The sequence below is a fragment of the Eurosta solidaginis genome, chromosome 2, assembly GCF_040869045.1.
Source record: "Eurosta solidaginis isolate ZX-2024a chromosome 2, ASM4086904v1, whole genome shotgun sequence".
Classification (NCBI taxonomy): domain Eukaryota; kingdom Metazoa; phylum Arthropoda; class Insecta; order Diptera; family Tephritidae; genus Eurosta; species Eurosta solidaginis.
In genome coordinates, this window is record NC_090320.1 from 225,671,765 (window position 1) to 225,684,571 (window position 12,807).

At 37.3% G+C, this 12,807-nt stretch overlaps 1 long non-coding RNA gene and 1 pseudogene across 1 annotated transcript; one reads left to right on the forward strand and one right to left on the reverse strand.

Annotated features, from left to right (window-relative positions):
• Positions 1-6,485: 6,485 nt before the first annotated feature.
• Positions 6,486-12,093, reverse strand: LOC137242626 (uncharacterized). The gene is made up of 4 exons (XR_010950312.1): positions 11,991-12,093; positions 11,647-11,908; positions 11,163-11,300; positions 6,486-6,834 (listed from the first exon to the last, which is right to left on the reverse strand). It is a non-coding gene; the product is annotated as an uncharacterized lncRNA (long non-coding RNA).
• LOC137242625 (uncharacterized) lies at positions 7,299-8,399 on the forward strand (annotated as a pseudogene).
• Positions 12,094-12,807: the final 714 nt, after the last annotated feature.

A 12,807-nucleotide genomic window follows, 5' to 3' on the forward strand; every position in this document is an offset into this window, starting at 1 on the left:
AGTTGCTGAGGGCGCCATAACAGATGGCGCCCAACGTGGTTCCTGAGGCGCCGGGTGCGAGGATCACTCCTGGTCAACTTGTGAAGTTGACCATCCCACCAGTCCGGGGTGAGCAGCCGCAGGAGCAGCCACCTGCGTTGCGGTGGGATGGTTCGACGGATCAGGGTGTCCGGAGTGATCATCGTCTCCGGTAGCTGAGGGATCCACGTGACTTAACGTCAGTTATCGGGGTTTTGTATTCACCCGATGAGGCAGTGCTGCACGCACTTTATTTTTTTTTGTAGTTGGGGTTTTTATTTTCCCGGAATGTTGTCCGTTAGTCGGCTTTGGTACATATATGTCCGCTAACTGGGTTTTGAATTTTTTTTTGCTTAAAGTTAATAGTTTTTTTTAAATTTTTTTTTGCCGAATTTTGTGTTGTTAGTGTGAGTGCGTGTATGTATGTGGAAAAAGAACCCCAGCTCATCCCACGCCCCAGGTGGTAGTTTAGAATACCACCTGGACTGTGACGGGTTGAGCTGGGATTCAAAGTGACACCCTTCCCTGTCCCACCAGTCTGGGGAGCGGCCATTGAAGCCGCTCCACCCATAGCGGCGGAGGCATGAGGGGTGTCCCGGGTGAATGGACGGGAGGCCTCAGCACCCCCAGCCAGTCCCACTAGCGCGTCCCCAGAGACCGCCTCTGCGTTGCGGCTGGGTGTGTTGGGACTAACCTGTGTGTGTAGGACATTGACCCTAGTGGCCCCAACCAGTCCCAGAGGCAGGTCCTTAAGACCCCCTTATGCGTTGCGGTTGGGAGCACTAGGGACAAGAATGAATGAGTTTGTGTTTTTTTTTTCATTTTTTTTTGGAGCCCGAGTGCCTTCGGGGAATGGGATGTCAGTGTTCCCATTGACTACCCAAATATTTTTTTTTGGCCTTCTGTGGGGGCGATAACCACTAGCCTTTCGGAGTTTGGACGAGTTCTCCATATCAAAATGTCTACACCTTTTTTTTTGTTTTGGCCTTCTGAGGGGGCGATAACCACTAGCCTTTCGGAGTTTGGACGAGTTCTCCATATCAAAATGTCTATACTCTTTTTTTTTGTCAGGCCTTTTGTGGGGGCGATAACCACTAAAACCTTTCGGAGTTTTGACGAGTTCTCCATAACAAATGTCTATTTGCCGCAAAGCCCTTAAACTAGGAAACAGAATTAATTCCCGATTTGACAAAAAATTTTTTTTTGATGGACCTATGTTGCCCGGCCAGCTACGTAGTAGGACGTTGAGACTCTTATCTCAGGGGTGAGTCGTGCCCCACGTTGATTGACAGTGGAGCTCCCTGGCAGTGGCTTCCCTCAGATGATCCGGTTCCCTGTTCGCTTCATCGTCAGGTCTTCAAAGCGAAGCAGGTTTGTTACGGTCTGCGGTTATGGTCTGCTTGTTACGGTCTACTTGAGAGAGTCGACGTGCGAACGCCCTAAGGGCGAGGATATGGAAGAAGGTGGCATCGCTGATTAATCCAATGATGTGGGAAAATTCCCAATGACTACCACCACCATGGCGTAAACATACAAGGGGACAGCTGACTCATAGTTTCATGCGAATTGACACCTTACCTTTCAGCGCAGTACGATTTTGACATTAGTCCATCGGTTCGTCAACACGAAATATATCGAACTCGTAATGATGGCTGCAGTATTGTCACCGCGGCTACCACCTGGTGTGGTTCCGCCATGGCAAGAACAGTTAAATCACGCGATATTACCGCGCCGTTCCACTGCGCAGTCGCAGTAAAGAAAAAAAAAGAAAGAATTTTGTGCGAGAGATACATATTTTTTCGAGGACTGAAAAAAAAAAGAATGGAGGATTGAAAAAAAAAAAAAACGAATTGGATTTGTTGCAGTGGAAAAATTTTAAAATAAAGCACATGATTTTGTTAAAAATTCGACAGTTGCGGAAGATTTTCAGGCGGAGCTGAGCAAAAAAAACAGCCCGTAAATTGTATTGTGTCTAGCTAATGCGCACAGTGAATGAGTAGAACAAAATTTTAGAAAAAAAAAAAATGAATTTCTCTCAATGTAAATACATACTTGGCATCAAAGTGTATTTTAAATTAATAATCAACATCATACAAGTTTAATAGAAAAAAAAATATAAACTTGAACTTTTATGTACATAAATACAATTAAAAATCTATAATCAAGAATTCTAATAAAATCATAATGAAATTTTCTAATGAAGCAGCTGGGTCTAAAGAGGAATACTTTTTCGAAACATGCTTATGTAAATTTTAATCGTCACACATATCCGAAAGTGACTTTAAAATACATGCAGCTGAACTTGGAAGAATGGAACTCGTGAAGGCCAAATTTAGATCAACAAATTGAAGCGGTTATGTGTACCTGAAGGTGGAGGCAGTAAAGTTATAACCACCTGTTGCAGCCACGTTATATGCTCAGGTGCCCGTTGAAACGGCAACAACAACAAACCGGGGAAATTTTTTTAAATTAATTGCAACTATATAAAATCGATTTTGTATCAAATACGTAACACGGTCTTTGGCAACATGAACGTATTGGCACAAATAACAAATGGTAAGATTCAACAACAACAGCCAATGAATTGAATCGGCAGTATCAGCAACATCAACAACAGCAAGTTCAACCGCAGCAGCAAAGGCCGCTACCTATAGGCCCAACGAAATAAGCCGGGCACACCCAGAGCCGGCCACCTCAACCAGAACAACTACCGCAATAACCACATAAAGGGGTGAGTCCGTTCCAAAGCCCCTTGAGTGGAGCTTACATACACTCCTAGGTACATGTACATTAGGGTAGGCACACGAAACATAATATACGACACTAACACTATTTACATCTAATCGCCACCCATTTACACGTATGATTAGCTACCTAAATTGGGTATAGTTATATGCATATATAGACATATACCCAATTAGAGTGCGCGTCGAGTGCAGCCACCTAGAAAATATACCAAGGTGCGTAGTGAGTAGGGGTATATGTACATATAAGCATATGACCACTTAGGTTGCACATATGTATGCAACCCCCCTTGTGAAATACTTGCCTAAGTTTAGTCAGCTGGAGAATGCCAGCCGTTGTATTACGTTTGAATTCCCCCACTATTGTACCTTTGCGTTAAATACGCAAAACTAATTCTATGCCTTGTGTTAACCCTAAATAAAATTTCGCATATGTCCTGGCTATGCCAATTTCTTATAGAATTTTCTGACTAAGATTAGGTAAGGTTTGCATTAACGAAAGACAATCAAGAAGGCATACCCAATTTGGAAATTTCGGATTATTAAATTTAAAATCAAAACAAATACAATTAAAGATTCGATATCAGATGCATATGCATGATGATAAATACCTTGACTATGTATGTATATTTAGCCTTAAAGGACTAGACATGCCAATTTGTATGTTATATACACATACTTGAACTGTAAAAGTTAAATATAATATTTAAAAAGTGTCAGATTATTTTTATTTGTTCTTATTGAAAATTAGTATATTCATACATACATATGTATATTGGAGTTTTCTTTATTTTTCAACTTCGCAAGTAAACATGTTTTAGATAATTAATTTAGAAAAGTCGGTCTGTATCCCCCCCGATGGTATAGCGCGCCTAGTATTTATTTATTTTTTATATATTTTAATTTTTAAATAAAAGCCTAATTTACACCGTACACCTAAATAAAAATGTAAATTTTAAGTACAGACGTTGAAGTATTGCGTCAAACGCTAAACGTTTATTGGTCAATTCTAACCTGCATATGTTTCAGGGTATTTTGAAGAAAGTTCGTAGTTTAAAACAAGAGATTTGTAAGAACAAATAGGTCTGTCTTTACGTATAACTAAGCATATTCATTTAAAACAATGCTATTCGACATATGCCCACAACAAAGTGAGCAGGTATAAGGAAGCTTCCATGTATACCCCTGCCTACCCTCCAATTGGGATGGTCTACTTTTTTTTGAATTCAGTACCAAAGTAAATATGACCTGGATCTAAATCAAGTTTATATCAAAAGGAATGAATATATGTACATACCTTTTTTTCTTACTAATCACTCCTAGTGAACCTCCTTTTTGTACGGCATCATTTCGCTCACTTTAATGTACCTAGCTGTAAACTTATATAAATTTAATCATAATCCTAAGTAATAAGCCGTAATGAAAATGAATTATAAATAAATTTGTAATTGAAATGGGAATGCTGGCGTCGCCAATTATTTAGAAGGCATAAGGTAAGACAGGTAAGGGGCCACCGAAATTTAGGTGCGTCGGTGGCCATGGTTATTTGAGGGTGGGACTAAGCACCGGGCGTCGCAACAACACCCGCGGCGCCCCTCTGTGTATTCGGCCTTTTTATTTTCCTTTCAGTTTTTGTTATTTTACTTTTCAGCTTTTTTTTGATATTTGATTTCAGAGTAGTAACCGGTCATGTCCGGTTCGGTAATTTTTTCTTGCGTCAGTTTTTTTTTAATTTTTTTTTGAATTTGAATTTAAATTTTGGAATGTTAACGGTCTGTCCGTGACATCCGGTTCAGCCGGATGTTGTTTTATTTTGTATTGATAAGCGTTTTGAGTCGGTCTCTGCGCTTCTGCCAGGTTTTTTGAATTTGACAGCTGCTCGTTTTGACAGGCATGATAGGAACATTTTTCTGTTTATGGCGCAGGAACAGTAAGGTTGGCAAGGACCCGCCCCAGCCGACAATGACTAGCCACTGTGCACCAACACATCATGCCGACCGCCTTCCTTACTGCTTCCACTGTAGATGCGTTACCATAACAATTTTTGATATTGTAAAAGGCCGGAATACATATTAAATAAGTATAAATAGATTAAATATTTATAATCAGCACTTTTACATAATTATTTCGAATTATTTCCACAATTTTTCAATCTTGAATTAGGCGTTTTTGCATAAAATTGCAAACGGTCAAAAATTAGCGCACAAAAGTTTACTAGGCAACTCTGTCTAGTGAGAGGGCGATAAGCTGACACGTTCTTACGGAAAAAATCAAAATTGTTTTGATTTCTACGTTCCGGGCTACGTACGTACGGGCGTTGCACGTCGGTGAGTTTTCGTTTACATTGCACACTCATAAGATAGGTCGTGTCAGCTGACACGTTTTTTCTACGTACGTTCGTGGGTAACTGCCGCAGTAGTCGTTACTCAGGTAACAGTTTTAAATACTCCGAACACTGGTAGCGAAACATGAGAGAAATGTAATAACCCGAAATATTTCAAAAGCGCTACGCCATCAAACTTTTTTTTCAAATTCGATTACAAATAAAAAAAGAGCTAAAGGAAAATGACGTAAAATTGCCCATAAAAAACAGATGATCTTTTGTTTACATGCGCAATGCGCAATCTTGTAAGGGTGATTTGTGCTTTTACATTAGGAGCGGTCCATTGGGACGATTTGGACAATGTAAATTGAAACAATGGAACCATTGTTTACTACCCTCCAAAACCGCTCCACGTCACTTGACTAGACATTTTACGGTCATTGTGATTTTCCCAGCGGTTATATTCCCTACAAGAAACGCTGATAGTTTTACTAATACACTCCCACTTGTAATTGACAATGCTGATCCTGCGATGACATAAACATTGATACTCAAATTTATGTATGTTCCTTTGATCGCTCACGCATGTCCGCATGTTCCCAACGACAGCCTATAATCATGAAAAAGGACTCAAACTGGGAAAGCTTCGGACACCTGGTACAGAACAAAAGAACATGCAGCAGATACCATTATGCATATGAGACAGATACATAATTCTCAACGGAATTTTATGTATGCGAGAACAGTTTATCCGATTTAATCATGTTGTCACTCCTGACAGTCATATGACAATCAAATGATTATCACGGTTGTTTTGTTATTTTTTAAAATCCGCCATTTTCAACCGACGAAAACCATATAAAAAATAAGTTTAAAAAATGAAAAAGAGAGCATTTCAAAGCTTCATGCTAAAAGAAAATAATATTAAAAAATACCAAAAGCTGTCTGAATGTATGGGGCGGACTCAAAAAATTGATACGCGAAAAATAATAGTGGTTAGTGGTGATTCATTTTTAAATGTGTTTCCGCATGAGGAAAGCGCTCTTCTGTTGTTTTGTAATTTTCTGAATTTAAATTGAACATTCTGAACTCGAATTCTTATAAAACTATTTATTTTAAACAAATAAGAAACACGTATGCTTTTATCATGTACAAAATTAAAAACGTAATGAAATAAAGTAAATAAAAAGCAAAAAGCATTGTTTCATTTTTGGCGGAATATAACAATGGTCATTTATGATAGTATAACAGTCAATCCTGATATCTACAGTAAACTATCATTTATGACACTTTTTGATAGTTAGAGTGTTAGCACTGATCCAGGAAAAGGAATGAGAGTGAGCAGTACGGTTATATACTTAATCAGTAGGCGATGTTGGTGTATAAGAAGGAGACAAAAACTCACACGTACACAGTTGTTTACATCACATTTGCGCAAGTCCCCTTAAGTTTGTGATAGAAAGTTTGTATGAGGCGCTGATCGTTAAGGCTGGTTTCCATTATGTCAAAACTACTGACATGAAATATTGACATGATGTGACAGCTGGTCATTTGGTGTCAAAAGCGTTTTCATTACATCTCCTTAACTGACACAAAGTATGAGTGTCAAACGCCTTCGTCAAAACTACGCGTCAATTGATTGACCTTCCGTTTTCATTTCTGATGTCAAACCTTACGTGTCAGTTGATTGACATTCCATTTTCATGTTTGATGTAAAAGCCTAAATGTCATTTTTTGGCAGATGATCAGCTTTATATAAATATAAAGAATATTAGAAAGTAAAATAATATAAACAAATAAAATGCGTAAAAATATAAAAATTAGTATAGCTACTGCCGCTCTTTGTTTGGTAACATCGCTACGAGCTTGGCAAAATAAAAGGTATAACCAAAGAAACCCGAAACAGTGGTGGATTCGACCCGGTCTGCGGAATAGAGAGACATGTGGGTTTTATTCTACGTTGCGCACTAAGCTGGTCAAGCGGGATCCAAAGTGGCTAAGCAATTTTTTGCTCACTCCATATATTTGCAAGAAAAAAACAGTTTTTCGAAAACCTATTTCGGTTGGCGAAAGAATTGCTGTTACTTTGCGTTATTTAGCAACTGGCGACAGCTTTTCTAGTCTGATGAGTGTTTTCCTTCTGGGGAAAACCACCATTTGTAAGATAATACATGAGACATGTCGGGCTCTTTATACTGTTTTAGGAGAAGAATTTTTAAAGGTGGGGAGCGTAACATGTGTATTCCTGCAAAAAGCGTTAAAAAATATGTTTTATCTTCCGTGAAGGTTCCGAGCACCCATGACGAATGGACGAAGATAGCTGACCGTTTTAACGAGCGATGGCATTTTCCTAATTGCTGCGGGGCATTAGATGGAAAGCATATTGCTATTCAAGCTCCATCAAACTGCGGTTCAGAGTATTTCAATTACAAAAAGTATAACAGCATTGTCCTGATGGCTTTGGCGGATGCTGACTACACATTTTTGTTTGTTGAAGTTGGGGCATATGGCCGTGAGTCTGACGGGGGCGTTTTCGCAAGGTAAATCACATGCATGTTGCACCAGAATTATCATAACTTAATCAAAATTTCAGATGCCCTCTTTCAAGTGCTCTTGCTGACAACACATTAAATTTCCCGCCTCCAAGGCCACTTCCGCTAGAAATTGTGCTGATGACGCGTTTCCCATAAAAACATACTTAATGAAACCATTTTGCTATCGGGAACAGGTGATGTCGCACAAAATTTTTAATTATAGGCTATCGCGGGCAAGAAATGTAATTGAGAATGTGTTCGGAATATGTGCGCCTCGTTTTCGAATTCTGAGAAGACCAATAGATGTGAAACCGGAGCATGCGAAAGATATTGTCCTCGTGATTTGTGTGCTACATAACTTTCTCCTGACACGAAAATCCATATACATACAAAGATGTGATGTTGACGATGATACTGAGGGAATTGCTGTGAGAGGTAGCTGGCGAACAGAGCGGGGGGAAAACGGGATACTCCCATCAATTAGGCCAAGCAGCACATTAGGTAGAGGGACAGACAACGCGATGAATGTGCGCGAAAATTGTATGGAGTATTTTATGACGCCCCACGGTGAAGTGGCATGGCAGTATAACAGGACCATATTGCATAACTCATTTCAAAGTTGTGAATGAATACCACCCCACATCAGGCAATTCCACGTACCCGATTGACTTGGAGTTTACCCGGCCAAGAGCTGTTATTTCAGCATATAATCTATACTTTTCCCTATATCACTTTTCGTAGCGAATGTACATATATTTGTGTGTTTTTAATAAATTTCATTTTAAATATAGAAACCACACAAATTAAAGTTCAAAGTTTTTGTGTTACGGAACCCAAAAACGATTATTTGATACTCGTTTTTGTTCCATATCGAATTACGGAAAGCCACCCCTGCATAATTGAAATTTTTTAAAAGCGCCTAAGAAGTACAAAATTTAGGTAAACTTAAATAATCATAAGTTTTTGCAATTTTATTTAGTTTTAATAATAAACAAATTAGTTGCATATTGGTTACACAGTACAACAAATTTCGAATTTTTCGTAACATAATTATAACCATATCTGGGCAGGGTGCATTAAAATTTTAATGCACTCAGAATTCCGCTATCACTAAAAGGTTTACACCTTTTCCAGTTTAAGTTCAGAAATTTACAATTCAAGTTCAGAAGTTTCCAATTCATATTCAGAAAATTAAAATTCAAATTCAGAAAATCACAACTCAAATTCAGAATTTCCAATTTAAGTTCAGAATTTCCAATTCAAGTTCAGAAAATTACAATTCAAGTTCAGAAATTCCAATTCAAGACCAGAAATTTTCATATTCAGAAAATTACAATTCATGTTCAGAAAATTACAATTCAACTTCAGAAAATTTTACTTTGTGCTTTGAAAATTTTTTTCACACTTTTTTCACACATGTTCGTAAAATAATTGAGTCAAAATTCATATGATTTTACTTCATTCTGTAAATGTAAATACACGTGCGCGGCCAAGGTAAAAAAAATTTTTTCACATTCATACAAAGTATAATATATGAAAAGCGAAGCGTAATGGAATGTAGCGAGGTTTCTCTGATATTCATATGGAAGGGTTTTTTGTTTACATATTTATTTTGGAAAAGCCACATGCTCTTTTGAAGAGGAAGCTATGTATGTATTTATGTACGAATTAATAAAATTAACATATATGTTTAAACAATTTTGCATGCACAGATTTTCTTTGGATGAAATAAAAATACCTGAACAATTTTCTGTACTTAAATTGTAATTTTCTGAACTTGAAATATAATTTTCTGAACATGAATTGGAAATTTCTGTACTTGAATTGTAAATTTCTGAACTTAAGTTGGAAATTCTGAACTTGAATTGTAATTTTCTGAATATGAATTGGAAATTTCTGAACTTGAATTGTAATTATCTAAATATGAATTGTAAATTTCTGAACTTAAACTGGAAAAAGTGTAGGGGTACTTCAAATGAAAATTTGTACACTGTGTCCAGGTATGGTTATAACACTAAGTACTGAGCTTTACAGTTTGTTAAATTACGCATAAAAAGAAAATAAAATAAATTAATTACTTCATTAGCAAGAGAAATAGATTTGAATTCATTTATAATGGTGGAACCATTTGCATACACTTTTTCTTTAATATAACTTAAGTCCGCTTACAGGTATTTCTTTTTTTTTGTAATTTTCACCAATTTTGCCTACAGTAAAATTACTCAACTACTTTTCTATAAAAGCCATCGAATTTTCGTAAAAAGTAAAGTTTTTTTTTTTAAGAATTTTTAAAACTGTTTTAGTACGCTGCAGCTAGCAGAACATTGGTCAAATGAGCGGACGGAAAAATTAATTAATGAAGTGGAGTCGAGGGAAGGGACCTGGAACTTCTTGTCCAAAGAATATAAGGACAGGAATGCCAGGGAAGCCCTTTGGCAAGAAATTGCAGTTATTATGTAGCTGCCTAGATCAGAGGTATCCACAATATTAATATTAATAAAAATTAAAATTACTGTCGTAAATACAAATTGTTACCTTTATTCACAAAGGCCATAACCTACATTTTTTTCGAAAAAGCAAAAAAAATGATTGATGTTTGCTTCTCCTGTAAAACTTGAAATATGTTGGTTAGGGCCTTTGTGAATCAAGGGGACGATATACATATGCGTTTTCTTTAATACAAGGTGTCAGACGCGGTATGTTAATTGGAGTGCTTTATAAATTAAATAAATTTCCGTTGAATGGATCCTTAATCCATCAGATATTCTGCTGGATAGACCTGTATAAGAATATAAATTAATAAGATCATCCATATGCAGTGTAAGTATTCGCCTCTGTAAAGCCTTTCTGAAATGTGAGTACAACCTCATAAATATTTGATTTAAAGTCGTGTGCATGTTGGGGATTTGAGGCTTCCCACAGGCGTACATTTGAGGCAAAAAATTGTCCGACATCATCCCAAGCATCACTTTTTGTAGCAGCAGTTACAGTTTCTAAGCACCGCTCAACAACTTTGGCGTAACCATCCTCATGACAATTGTCATATCTTCGTCGCTTTGTGCCTGATGTGGATGGTGTCGGAGAGGACTCTTCTGGAGAATGTTCGGAAGCAGATGCAGATCCAAGTGATGCGATTTGGCTTTTCTAAATTGAAATCATACACATATTTTGGATGAGTCAGTATTATTAAATGAGGAGTGATTCAACAAAAGGTCGTATTGCCATTTTCCACTCAATGCGGGATTTTAATGAAATAGGCCCGGAAAACAAAATTACACATGTTGTCTTCAATGGAAACTGCTAAAAGACGCTACTTCCTATATAAAAGATCTGTCAAAAACTAAATTTCATAAAAAAGGGCATATTTCTTTGAGTTTCAACCAAGAGGAAAAAAAACTCCATCTGCGGTATACGCTTACTGATCCGCTAGCCGGAAATGTTTTGACAGATAACCGAACGATTTGTCAATTCAACTGTCGGTAAGCGTTTACCGGAGATGATGAAAACGGCTTATTTTAGTATTCCACTTCTGTATATACTTACATGTTTCAAGTTCGAAGTTGTTGGCGCTTCACTTCGCATCATTGGTTCTAAAAATTTAAGGGATGCGTGTATAGGGTTTGCTGTAGACGACGTTGACCCTTGCCCACTCTTTGTCTGTCCCATTTTATTAAATGCGGCCTAAATTTGTAGAGAAAGACAATATGATTATTATTCTGTAACGTATTTGAATGTGACACCAAAGACAATAAATTACTATAAGCTGAGTGAGTTCGTTATAGTGAAATTACAATTTGGCACTAACAGCGACGGTGGCAGTGGCTACTTTTTTTTAGGGAATGTTCCAAGTAATAACTCACATTTGCACAGTGGCAGTAAGAAGCAATACTGCCGAGTTTAGCACTGTTTCTAAATTCACTGCCGCTGCCACGATACTGCTACTGCTAAATTGTAGTTTCACTATTACTTTGTGAAATCGACAATAAATCCCACAATATCTTTGGTGACACAAAACACAATAACTTACCCGAAACGAACAACGAAGACTGTTCCACTTTGTGGATACCTCCGACCTAGGCAGCTCCATAATTTCAGCAATTTCTTGCCAAAGGGCTTCCCTTGCATTCCTGTCCTTATATTCTTTGGACAAGAAGTTCCAGGTCCCTTCTCTCGACTCCACTTCATTAATTAGTTTTTCCGTCCGCTCGTTTGTCCACTGTTCCGCTAGCTTTCGCACTCTTTTTTTGGTTGCAGGGGTTGGTGGCGTGGCTTCCATTTCGTCCATTTATCTAGTTTTCATAAATTAAACGAAAACAATTTAAATACATATATCAATCTTTATATATTATATTAAATAATTAATTTCCTTACCTTAAATTTGCAACTTGATTTTTGGCTTACGAAATCAGCTGTGTAAATGTCAAACCTAGAGAAAAATGCCAACATGCTGCCAAATGCATTTTGACAGTCAAATGATGCCATATCAACTGGCAAACAAAAATGGGGCCGTTTTCATTTAGCTGACATTTTAATTGACACAGCGTAGTCAAAAGTGACGACAAACACAAATGACACTATATGAAAACCCGTTTTCATTAAAATGGCAACGTTTGACGTGAAATTTGACATAATGAAAACCAGCCATTAGGTTGACATTGCTGACAATCAGATGATAGTCATATGATAGTCAGTATTCTTGTAGGGATTCATAGTCACATTTGCATGGGCGTGATTAGGTTTTGTGACCAAATTTTCCGTTTCGTTCCTATTAATGTGATCGTGCATTCCGCTCCCACCTATAGGATGTGAGCATAGTACTGTGCTGCTCAAACACGGCACAAAGCTCGTCAAATGGCGGTCATATTCTCCATCATTTCACTCTACATTTTCGAGTCATTTGACAATCAATTTTACTGCGGTTTGACCATATATATAACCGCTATATAACATGAATTTTACCTACAGATTTACTTTACCTGGAGCAGCCATATGAATAAAATAAGAACCAAAAAAATTGAATTTTCAATATTTATTATTTTTATTATATGTACATGAAATTGGAACTTATATTAATACAGTCCATATAAAAAAGAAGTAAGTACTTTAATAATAAATAAACTCGCTTAATTGGTTTTTGTTTTCTAATTGAAATCTTTTCTAAGCGAGCAGAAAATAATTTAATTTTAAG